Genomic DNA, 12,332 nt, shown 5'->3' with positions numbered 1-12,332 from the left:
AGGCTGCGGCGGCGGCTCTGCGTCGATTTAAGGCGGAACCATAATTCAGGCGGGGAAGATATCGGAGAACAACCAGAAGAATATAGAGTGGATTAAAAATAAAAGTTAAGCACTGAGCTACATGTGTCTCCCGTCTGGGCCATTGCAGACTCATGGCCTGAGCATGATATTACTAAAACCAAACATACCCGCCGCCTCTTTCTTCTAACTTTACGTGCGCGCCGCGGCGGCAGCGAGTTGTGTCGCATTAAATGTGGTCCGGGCGTAATACCTGCTTTGAGCTGGTGAAATTAAACGAAAAAAATAAATAAATAAATAGATCCCCCAACTCATTCCCTTTCACACTCATTGGCCTGCAATATGCGGGTTCATTGACGCACCCATTCCACGTTTAACGTGTAAAAGAAAAAAAAAAAACACTGGCAAATTTACTGGTCGCACGTGTGCGAGTGGACATGAAATTCAGTCGCACATACTCAAATTTTGGTCGCAAAATGCGAGCATTTGGTCGCAGTCTGGAGCCCTGCACTAAACCACCAAGTGCCTTCAACCGTTTTTCTGTGGATCTAAAAGGACATTAGTGGCGCTTTTCCACTAGTACCTACTCAGCCGGACTCGACTCGCCTCGGTTTTGCGCTTCTCCACTACTGGTGGAGGCGGGTGGAGGCGTGCCGAGTATATACTTTTTCTGTAACTACTCATGCCACCGATTGGTCGGGGGGTTGGAGTCAGACTTCTGAGTCAGGAGGTGGAAATCAGTGAAAGAGCGACTCGCGGCTTCTTGTTAATTTTATTCAACAGGCAGTGGCAGCGCAAAAGTCTGTTTGGTGATCCAACTCTGAGGTGCAGATGTTCATAAACCTGGTGGCTGAGGAGAGAATTAAAAAGGGATGTAGACGGGCGATAAGGAACGACCAGATCTACCAGGAGCTCTGTCACTTCATAGCTGCTCTTGGCTCCAACTGACTTTTCAGCAGGGCCGAGACAAACAAACAAAAAAAAAAAAGCGTTGCTGCTTGAAGCTTCTTTCACTCTCATTTTTTAACTTGATATCAAACACAAGCCACAGACCCAGCAGCACATCTTCCATCTCCTCCAGGTTCTACATCTTTAGTGTTGTCGTCTTCTTCGTTTAGTTCACACAATCAAATACGTCACAGCAGCTTCTCCAACCTCCTACTTCTGATCTGGGTATTGAAAAGAAACGAGGGCGAGTCGAGTCGTGATGGACTGAGTAGGTACTCATGGAAAAGTGCCATAGGTTCCCCAGCAAAAAAGACAAACATGATGACAATGTGATGGTTCTTGTTTTTCTTTTTGTATAAGATGAACAATAAAAGTTTTAGTTGTAGTAGTAGTAGTAGTAGTTTATTTGTTCGATCAGTTTCAATTGATACAATACATTGCATTTCATTTCCTTTCGTAGGAAAGAAATAATAAAAAATAATAATAAGGAATAAACCGACCAAAAGGTGTAGGCTGAAGCCTACGCTTATTGTGCTTACCCTTTTTAACTTTGTTTACTTCATAGTTGATACTAATACAACAAGGACAAACAATCTACAACAACAAACAAAACAGCAAAGTAAACACACATGCAAAACAAGAAGGAAGACAAACGTAAATATGACAGAAAAATCAAGTAAAAAACAAACAGAAGACGGATCTCAGAAAAACAACTAACAGACAACAACTAACTAACAACTAACACTTCCATTTCATTTGATTTGGTCTAGCTCAGGGGTCGGCAACTGTTTTCCTTTTCTTTCTTTTTTTCCTTTATTCTTTTTCTTTTCCCTTTTTTCTTCCTTTATCCTTTCCTTTTCAATCTCAACATTTCGACTTTTTTCTCTTAATTTTGACTTTTTTCTCAAAATTTTGACTTTTTTCTCGAGATTGTACTTCAACATTGATCTCGACATTTTGACTTTTTTCTCCCCATTTCGACTTTTTTCTCGAAGTGCATAATAAAACAAAATCTTCAGTTCTAACTAATATAGATACATACAGCATGTGTTGCCTTCATTCTAAGGCTGATACAAGACTTTTCATTTTTTGCGGCTCCAGACATATTTGTTTTTTGTGTTTTTGGTCCAATATGGCTCTTTCAACATTTTGGGTTGCCGACCCCTGATCTAGCTGAACTTTTCAATTATTTTGTTCACCAACTTTGACAAATTTCTCTTTGCATGGAGTTTAAGTGGTAAATTAACTGCCAACTATGTAACCAAGGTACTGGTTAAATAGGTCGTAGAAAATGTGAGGTTCTTGTTGACCCACTCATTCTCAGCCTGAGCTGTCCCTCATCTCTTGCATCGAGGTCTGGACGCTACTTATCGCACACATCTGTTGAGACAAGAGTATCTAAAAAGGATCTGTGCAGGGACGGAGGTGAACATGAGGTGAAAATGCCCAAGGTCACACCACTAATAGGCAATAGTGGGAACATCTGTAATAACAGCAGCAGCAAATTCTCTCTCCGATGGACTCATATGTCACATTCTGCTGTTTTGACAGGAGCCCAAATCAACACAGAAAGGTCACCCTTATTATCAGCTTTCTGGTTATACATAGTGATACTCTATTTCTGCATCAGACAGGCTGTAACCTGGGTGAAAGAGACAGGCAGTGTTCTTTACAACCAGCAAAATCTTTCCCACACCAAATAACTGGCTCTTGTTGCTACACCTAGGAATCTGTCCTCTTGAAACAAACTCAAAAAGCTGTGATGGATGCATAACAGGGCCGGATTTAGTGAGGCCCACTAAGGTGGGCAGACTGCAATGAAGGGTGGGCAATGCTGTAATGCTGCAATGCAAAAATTTTGGGGGGTCAAACCCCCGAAATGCATAGAAAACTATGCTATCATCATATGAGTTCATCTATCTTCTCCACAGTATTCTAACCCAATTGCTCTTCCTGACACTACCCTCTGCATTTACCCGGGACCGGTGTTCTGCCAATCCTTGCTACGTGCCGAGAAATGCTACTTTGAGATTCTGCGCATGCGCACAGTCGATTTTCAAAGTTTGATTGCCACGCCAATCATTTCTTGCACGATGTAAAATGGATAATATGGGATGTTGAGTATTTGATCCTTCAAAATACACGACCCATGACATTAATTGCATTACACTTTGTGAACATTATACGATAAAGAGAAGAAAAAAACAATTCTATCGCTTTATTTGATATTCATTCAGTCATTCAGCCTTTATTTAAACAGGCAGGTCATTAAGAACACATTCTTATTTACAATAAAGGCCTGGCAAGAGACAAGGACCACTTGGGGGGAAAGGAAGTGGTTTAGGGAGTAAAACACAGTAAAATTGTAGCTCTGCAAAGGTAGAAAACCATTAGGTAGCATTTTGGCAAAGCAGCAAAAAATGGCAGAACACCGGCACAAACAGGACACTGGCTTGTGCCCTGTTGAGGCTGCATTTATTTTATGTTTTTTGCTTTTTTTTTTTATCAATCAATCGTAGCCTACTGACATGGAGGCTCTGTGTTGATTTAAAAGGTCTCGCGGCAGGCTGGCGGCTCCAGAGCCTGCACGGCACTGCAGCGCATCGCCACCGGCGCTCTCCGCCCTCGCCGGGATGGAGACTCCCGGCGAGGGCAGAGAGCGCCGGTGCAGGTGGCGTTGCTGCGGTGCCGTGCAGGCTCTGGAGCCACGGCTACGCCGTAGGGTACAGCGTAGGGTACGTGGCGACGCGCACCATTCTGCGTTGGTGTAGCGCGGAACCATAAATCAGGCTTTAGTGTGTGCTCTGTGTGCTGTTCTGAACACTTCTCTGTTGTGATCATTTTGCTGGGACGCCGGGTCCCTCCTCCGAGACACAACTTTTGCGGTATGCGTTCATTGTTTTGTCTAAAAATGATGCGCAGTGCCCACCCAATCAGAAAACAGGGAATACAAACAAACAAGGATGCGACTTGAATCTTATTTTCTCAAAAGTAATGTCTAATCATAGGCTATTTGGTGTCACCATTCTGTATTAGGATTTTTTGAATTTTCCCAACGCTGATGTTAATCTAATTCCTTATAATCTGTAAAGTTCAAATAAGGATGAGCTGCCACGAGTTAAGGTTAAAAAAACCACACTTAACAGAAAGTATAAGACATTCAAAAGCAATGTAAACATTTTTAGATTTAAGAAATTAAATTTAGAGGTTTTGTGAAGAAAAACATAATGAACGCCTGTATGAACGCCCCTGCATTTAAGACTTGTATTATAATATACATTATATATGATTTTAAATTTGTGCATCACATTGAGAGAGCGTTAAAAAAAAAAGCCACTTTTTGCCGTTTTCAAATTCAGGATACATCAGCATCCCTAGAGATGTGGCAGCTTGTGAAGAGTCCAACTTGTCACACAGCCGAGCAAAAACGGCAAACTCAGAATTCACTGCCTGTTCACTGAAACAGATAAGGTGTTTGGCTCTGTGACAAAATCGTAATGGAAAGTCATGCCTGTCCACTTGCAGATGGTGAATGTGCTACACCTGTCTCTTTTCCATATTAACTACTATCGTTAAGGGTGCCGAGTTCGGTCTTTAATGGTACGTTTGGGCCACATCACCAGGACCTGGCAGGGGTCAGTTTCATTTCTTTTTTAACGTTTTTATGAAGAGCATGGAAATCTGTCTACGATATAGTTGCAACTAAATTTGTTTGATTCACCATGTATTTTAAATAAAAGCTTTCCCTTGCCAGACTTTGAATCTCAAACTATGAAAAAGTCCCTGTTCTTTCAGTCTCAAGGTTATCAGCGAACGTTGAACTGACGTCTAATTAAAGAGGCCCCGAAGGACTTTTGATTTCACATCTTCTCAAGGGGTTGATCTTGCCCGCAGTGAGCTGTCCCTGTTGTGATCTCTGTACATTAAACTGCCGTCTCATGATAATATAGCCGTTAATAGTTGGAGATCCATTAATCAACTTGTATATGCTCCTATGGGAACCTCAAGGGCTTTCCATAATTATGATATCCCCACATAAACAGGCCATGAAACGTCTCGTCTCTCATCTTTTAATGTGAATACCATTTGCAAATGTGCTGCATTATGTTCTGACCATCACACAATCATGATCAGTCCTTTGGGGGTTTTGTTTATTAATAATAATTTCTACATTTTAATTTCTTAGATGAATAAACAGGAGGATAGGAAAAGGATCAATTTTCTTTCATCTGGTCTGACATTTCTCTGTTTAGATGTAAAAATAATCTTGTTCAAAGACCTGATCTAGCTTCTGTTTCTTAATAAATTAAATCACACCGTATTCATGAATTACCAGTACTTGCACGGATTGACAAAGTCCCTCCAACATGCTCTATTATCATTACTTGTATCATCACATATTATTTCTGCTTCAACTACTCTGGGAAGGAAAAGTTAGAGCTCGAATCAGTTAATCCCATTGGAATTAACTGCGTTTCAGCATTAATATGCCATAAAATATGATCCAATCTTCATCTCAGTCACAATCACAGATACACCCAAAGAGATTACAACATACAACTATAATTTTAACCAATATATATTCATAGTGCTGAAGGAAAATGTTAGTGAACCCTTTTAACTAATAGTTGCTTGATCCTCTTTTGGTAGCAAAGACTTCAAGCAAGTGCTCAGTAGCTCTGGCTCACCTACACAACATTCAGGAGAAGTTACAATATGCATTATTGATGTCATTCCAAGGTTTTGGTTCTAGCTCATCAGCTTTAAAAAAAGATTCTTTGTCTGAAACTATTCTGGGATTATATCCGTGTTTAGTGTCATCAGAGACGTTCCATAAACTCTACCCCCCACTACGGTTCCGTTTCCTGTATCTGTGTCACGTGGTTCGCCCACGGCCCCGCCCCTTTAGGAGACTAACATCAGGTCCAGTAGGAGTCTATTGAGTCCTATGGGAAAAGTGAACGTGAGCACAGATTATTACCAATTCCTTCGCCCCATAGTAACCTAAGTAAATATGGGACCCATTTTTCAAAAGCCACAAACCTTCTGAACATTCTGACACCAAAATGGCGACGGATTAGGAGAAAATGAACTTGTTTGAGACCTGTCTCTGTCTGAGCAACACACTCTCGCGAGATTTGGCTCTCATAGCTAATAATATAATATAACTAGAAAATTTCTGGAAATTTTGATATGGGCATGCCCTACTGCCCATTTGTCCCCTCTCGCTGCTTTGGTTTGGGGCTGTGGTGGTTGTGTTCGGGGTGGTTCTATGTCAGTTTGAGGTGTTTACGGTTGTATTGCATTCATTCCTGTGCTCCCTATAGTTATTGATGGGGTGCGCAGTTTGGCATCCAGCGTCTCCACGGCGACGCTTTTGACTGAGAAAAGTAATGCCCATCGAGGCACGATGACGATGGAGAAGCATCTAACGATGTATGCCATGCATGGGTGCATGTTCCGGTTCAGACTATGTTAACGGATAGGGTTTTTTTTTCACCATGGTAAAAAACCCCATCCGAATGAATGGGGCCACTTGGCATGGATTTTGACAAAAAATTTCCTTAAATCACAGCTTCATGAAATTTGAATATGTTGAAGTCCACAGCGTGCCGAGTTAGGGAACATTTGTACGATGTCTCTACGATAACCTGTTGCCTACCAACAAGCGTCCAAAGTCAAACGGACATTTTTTAAAAACCTGAAAGGTAAATATCGCAAAAACTGTAATACTTGGCATAATGAGCTTGTACGTACCGTTAGGGACAATCGGGCCGAGTGTTTGAAAGTTTGAACGATGTCTCTACGACAAAGTTCGGCCGAGCAATAAGCGTCCGAATTTTTGCCTTTTTTTTTGCTTTTTGGCAACTAGCGTTGCCACGGTAACCCCTATTACTGAGAAAAGTAATGCCCATCGAGGCACGATGGAGACGCATCCAACGATGTATGCCATGCATGGGTGCACGTTCCGGTTCAGCCTACATTAACGGATAGGTCTTTTTTTCACGATGGTAAAAAAACCCATCCGAATGAATGGGGCCATTTGGCCTGGATTTTGACAAAAAAATTCCTTAAATCACAGCTTCATGAAATTTGAATATGTTGAAGTCCACAGCGTGCCGAGTCGGGGAACATTTGTATGATGTCTCTACGATAACCTGTTGCCTAGCAACAAGCATCCAAAGTTAAACAGAAATAAAAAAAAACCTGAAAGGTAAATATCGCAAAAACTGTAATACTTGGCATAATTAGGTTGTACGTACTGTTAGGGACAATCGGGCCGAATGTTTGAAAGTTTGAACTATGTCTCTACGATAAAGTCCGGCCGAGCAATAAGCGTCTGAATTTTCGCCTTTTTTTTGGCTTTTTGGCATCTAGCGTTGCCACGGTAACACTTTTGACTGAGAAAAGTAATGCCCATTGAGGCATGATGGAGACGCATCCAACGATATATGCCATGCATGGGTGCACATTGCGGTCCGAGCAGCATTAACAGATTGTTTATTCACATGCTCCCCCATCCAAATGCATAGGTTTTTGTTGCCATGGTAAGAAGCCCCATGGGATAGAATGGGACAATTTAGCTTCAATATCTCAAAAGCTGTAAACGACAGCGTAATGAGACCTCAGTATGTTGTAGTCCACATCAAGCTGAGTCTTTTAACGTTGGAACCAAGTCTCTACGATACTGCGTTGCCGCGCAACAAGCATCCGAAGTTCCGTTAGCATCAAAATGAACAATGTGGAATATCTCAAAAACCGTAATAGCAAGCATGACGAGACTAAAATATGTTGCAGTACAAAGCGTCCCGGGTTGGTCAATGTTGTAATGATGTCTGTACGATAAACCGTTGCCTAGCAACAAGCGTCCAAAATAAAAGTGATTTTTTTTTTAAATTGAAAGTTAAATATCGCAAAAACCGTAATAACTAGCATGATGAAGTTGTATGGTCCTTTAAAGACTATCGGGCCGAGTGTTTCAAAGTTTGAACGATGTCTCTACGATAAAGTTCGGCCGAGCAATAAGCGCGGGAATTTTCGCCTTTTTTTTTGCTTTTTACCAACTAGCGTTGCCATGGTAACCCCTATTACTGAGAAAAGTAATACCCATCGAATCACGATGGAGACGCATCCAACGATGTATGCCATGCATGGGTGCACGTTGCGGTTCGGGCCGTATTAACGGACGAAAAAAAGTGCGGAATAATAAGAATAATAACTAGAAAATTTCACGAAATTTTGACATGGGCATGCCCTACGGCCCATTCGACCCCTCCAGCTGCTTTGGTTTAGGGCTGTAGTGGTTGTGTTCGGGGTGGTTCTATGTCAGTTTGAGGTGTTTACAGTTGTATTGCATTCATTCCTGTGCTCCCAATAGTTATTAAAGGTGTGCGCTTTTTGGCGTCTAGCGCCCCCCACGGTGACACTTTTGACTGAAAAAAGTAATGCCCATCGAGGCAACATGGAGACGCATCTAACGATGTATGCCATGCATGGGTGCACGTTGCGGTTCAGGCTACATTAATGGATAGGTTTTTGTTTCACCGTGGTAAAAAAATCCCATCCGAATGAATGGGGCCATTTGGCATGGATTTTGACATAAAATTTCCTTAAATCCCAGCTTCATGAAATTTGAATATGTTGACGGCCACAGCGTGCCGAGTCGGGGAACATTTGTACGATGTCTCTACGATAATCTGTCGCCTAGCAACAAGCGTCCAAAGTCAAATGGAAATTTAAAAAAAAAATGAAAGGTCAATATCGCAAAAATTTTAATAATTGGCATAATGAGCTTGTACGGCCCGTTAGTGCCAATCGGGCCGAGTGTTTGAAAGTTTGAACGATGTCTCTACGATAAAGTTCGACCGAGCAATAAGCGTCTGAATTTTTGCCTTTTTTTTTGCTTTATGGCATCTAGCGTTGCCACGGTAACACTTTTGACTGAGAAAAGTAATGCCCATCGAGGCACGATGGAGACGCATCCAACGATATATGCCATGCATGGGTGCACATTCCGGTTCGGGCAGCATTAACAGATTGTTTATTCACATGGTCCCCCATACAAATGCATTGGTTTTTGTTGCCATGGTAACAAGCCCCATAGGATAGAATGGGACAATTTGGCTTTAATATCTCAAAAGCTGTAAACGACAGCGTAATGAGACCTCAGTATGTTGTAGTCCACATCAACCTGAGTCTTTTAACGTTGGAACCAAGTCTCTGCGATACCGCGTTGCCGCGCAACAAGCATCCGAAGTTCCGTTAGCATCAAAATGAACAATGTGGAATATCTCAAAAACCGTAATAGCAAGCATGACGAGACTAAAATATGTTGCAGTACAAAGCGTCCCGGGTTGGTCAATGTTGTAATGATGTCTGTACGATAAACCGTTGCCTAGCAACAAGCGTCCAAAATAAAAGTGATTTTTTTTTTAAATTGAAAGTTAAATATCGCAAAAACCGTAATAACTAGAATGATGAAGTTGTATGGTCCTTTAAAGACTATCGGGCCGAGTGTTTCAAAGTTTGAACGATGTCTCTACGATAAAGTTCGGCCGAGCAATAAGCGCGGGAATTTTCGCCTTTTTTTTTGCTTTTTAGCAACTAGCGTTGCCATGGTAACCCCTATTACTGAGAAAAGTAATGCCCATCGAATCACGATGGAGACGCATCCAACGATGTATGCCATGCATGGGTGCACGTTGCGGTTCGGGCCGTATTAATGGACGAAAAAAAGTGCGGAATAATAAGAATAATAATAATAAGAAAAGGGAAACCTTTTCTAGATACTAATATATCGCCTTCATTTTCATGTTTTTCCTCATTTTTTCGGCCGTGTTTTACTTTTTGGGGATTTTTTTTTTCCACATCAGTGCGGGGTCATGCTGTACACCCGCTGGTGCGCAGTGGGACTTTTGCGACTTTAGCATGCTAGCAGCATTGCCCTTTGGGCCATTCTGGACGATTGCAATATGGTCATGCCACTACTTGGCATGCCCATAACTAGAAAATTTCTGGAAATTTTGATATGGGCATGCCCTACCGCCCATTCGTCCCCTCTCGCTGCTTTGGTTTGGGGCTGTAGTGGTTGTGTTCGGGGTGGTTCTATGTCAGCTTGAGGTGTTTTTACGCTTGTATTTCATTCATTCCTGTGCTCCCAATAGTTATTAATGGGGCGCGCTTTTTGGCATCTAGCGTTGCCATGGTAACGCTTTTGACTGAGAATAGTAATGCCCATCGAGGCAAGATGGAGACGCATGTAACGATGTATGCCGTGCATGAGTGCACGTTCTGGTTCAGGCTACGTTAACGGATAGGTTTTTTTTTTCACCATGGTACAAAACCCCATCCGAATGAATGGGGCCATTTGGCCTGGATTTTGACATAAAATTTCCTTAAATACCAGCTTCATGAGATTTGAGTATGTTGAAGTCCACAGCGTGCCGAGTCAGGGGACATTTGTACGATGTCTCTACGATAATCTGTTGCCTAGCAACAAGCGTCCAAAGTCAAATGGAAATAAAAAAGAAAAATTAAAGGTCAATATCGCAAAAATTTTAATAATTGGCACAATGAGCTTGTAGGGTTTGTTAGTGCCAATCGGGCCGAGTGTTTGAAAGTTTGAACGATGTCTCTACGATAAAGTTCGACCGAGCAATAAGCGTCTGAATTTTCGCCTTTTTTTTTGCTTTTTGGCGTCTAGCGTTGCCACGGTACACTTTTGACTGAGAAAAGTAATGCTCATCGAGGCACGATGGAGACGCATCCAACGATGTATGCCATGCATGGGTGCACGTTCCGGTTCGGACAGCATTAACAGATTGTTTATTCACATGGTCCCCCATACAAATGCATTGGTTTTTTTTGCCATAGTAACAAGCCCCATAGGATAGAATGGGACAATTTGGCTTCAATATCTCAAAAGCTGTAAACGACAGCGTAATGAGACCTCAGTATGTTGTAGTCCACATCAAGCTGAGTATTTTAACGTTGAATCAAAGTCTCTACATTATCGCGTTGCCGCGCAACAAGCGTCCAAAATTCCGTTAGCGTCAAAATGAGCAACGTGGAATATCTCAAAAACTGTAATAGCTAGCTTGACGAGACTAAAATATGTTGCAGTACAAAGCGTCCCGGGTTTGTCAATGTTGTAATGATGTCTGTACGATAAACCGTTGCCTAGCAACAAACGTCCAAAATAAAAGAGATTTTTTTTTTAAATTGAAAGTTAAATATCGCAAAAACCGTAATAACTAGAATGATGTAGTTGTATGGTCCTTTAAAGACTATCGGGCCGAGTGTTTCAAAGTTTGAACGATGTCTCTACGATAAAGTTCGGCCGAGCAATAAGCGCGGGAATTTTCGCCTTTTTTTTTGCTTTTTGGCAACTAGCGTTGCCACGGTAACCCCTATTACTGAGAAAAGTAATACCCATCGAATCACGATGGACACGCATCCAACGATGTATGCCATGCATGGGTGCACGTTGCGGTTCGGGCCGTATTAACGGACGAAAAAAAGTGCGGAATAATAAGAATAATAAGAAAAGGGAAACTTTTCTGTATACCAATATATCGCCTTCATTTTCATGTTTTTCCTCATTTTTTCGGACGTGTTTTAGTTTTTGGGGATTTTTTTTTTCCACATCAGTGCGGGGTCATGCTGTACACCCGCTGGTGTGACGTGGGACTTTTGCGACTTTAGCTTGTTAGCAAAATGCTAGCAACATTGCCCTTTGGGCCATTCTGGACGATTGCAATATGGTCATGCCATTACTTGGCATGCCCATAATAATAATAATAAGAAAAGGGAAACCTTTCTAGATACTAATTTAACGCCTTCATTTTTCAGGTTTTCTCGGCCGTGTTTCATTTTTTGGGGATTTTTTTTTTCCACAACAGAGCGGGGTCATGCTTTACACCCGCTGGTGCGCAGTGGGACCTTTGCGACTTTAGCATGTTAGCGAAACGCTAGCAACATTGCCTTTTGGGCCATTCTGGACGATTGCAATATGGTCATGCCACTACTTGGCATGCCCATAATAAGAAAAGGGAAACCTTTCTAGATACTAATTTAACGCCTTCATTTTTCAGGTTTTCTCGGCCGTGTTTCATTTTTTGGGGATTTTTTTTTTCCACAACAGAGCGGGGTCATGCTTTACACCCGCTGGTGCGCAGTGGGACCTTTGCGACTTTAGCATGTTAGCGAAACGCTAGCAACATTGCCTTTTGGGCCATTCTGGACGATTGCAATATGGTCATGCCACTACTTGGCATGCCCATAATAACTAGAAAATTTCTGGAAATTTTGATATGGGCATGCCCTACTGCTCATTCGTCCCCTCTCGCTGCTTTGGTTTGGGGCTG

The sequence above is a fragment of the Cololabis saira genome, chromosome 5 (genome assembly GCF_033807715.1).
Source record: "Cololabis saira isolate AMF1-May2022 chromosome 5, fColSai1.1, whole genome shotgun sequence".
NCBI lineage: Eukaryota > Metazoa > Chordata > Actinopteri > Beloniformes > Belonidae > Cololabis > Cololabis saira.
This window is presented reverse-complemented; position numbering follows the sequence as displayed.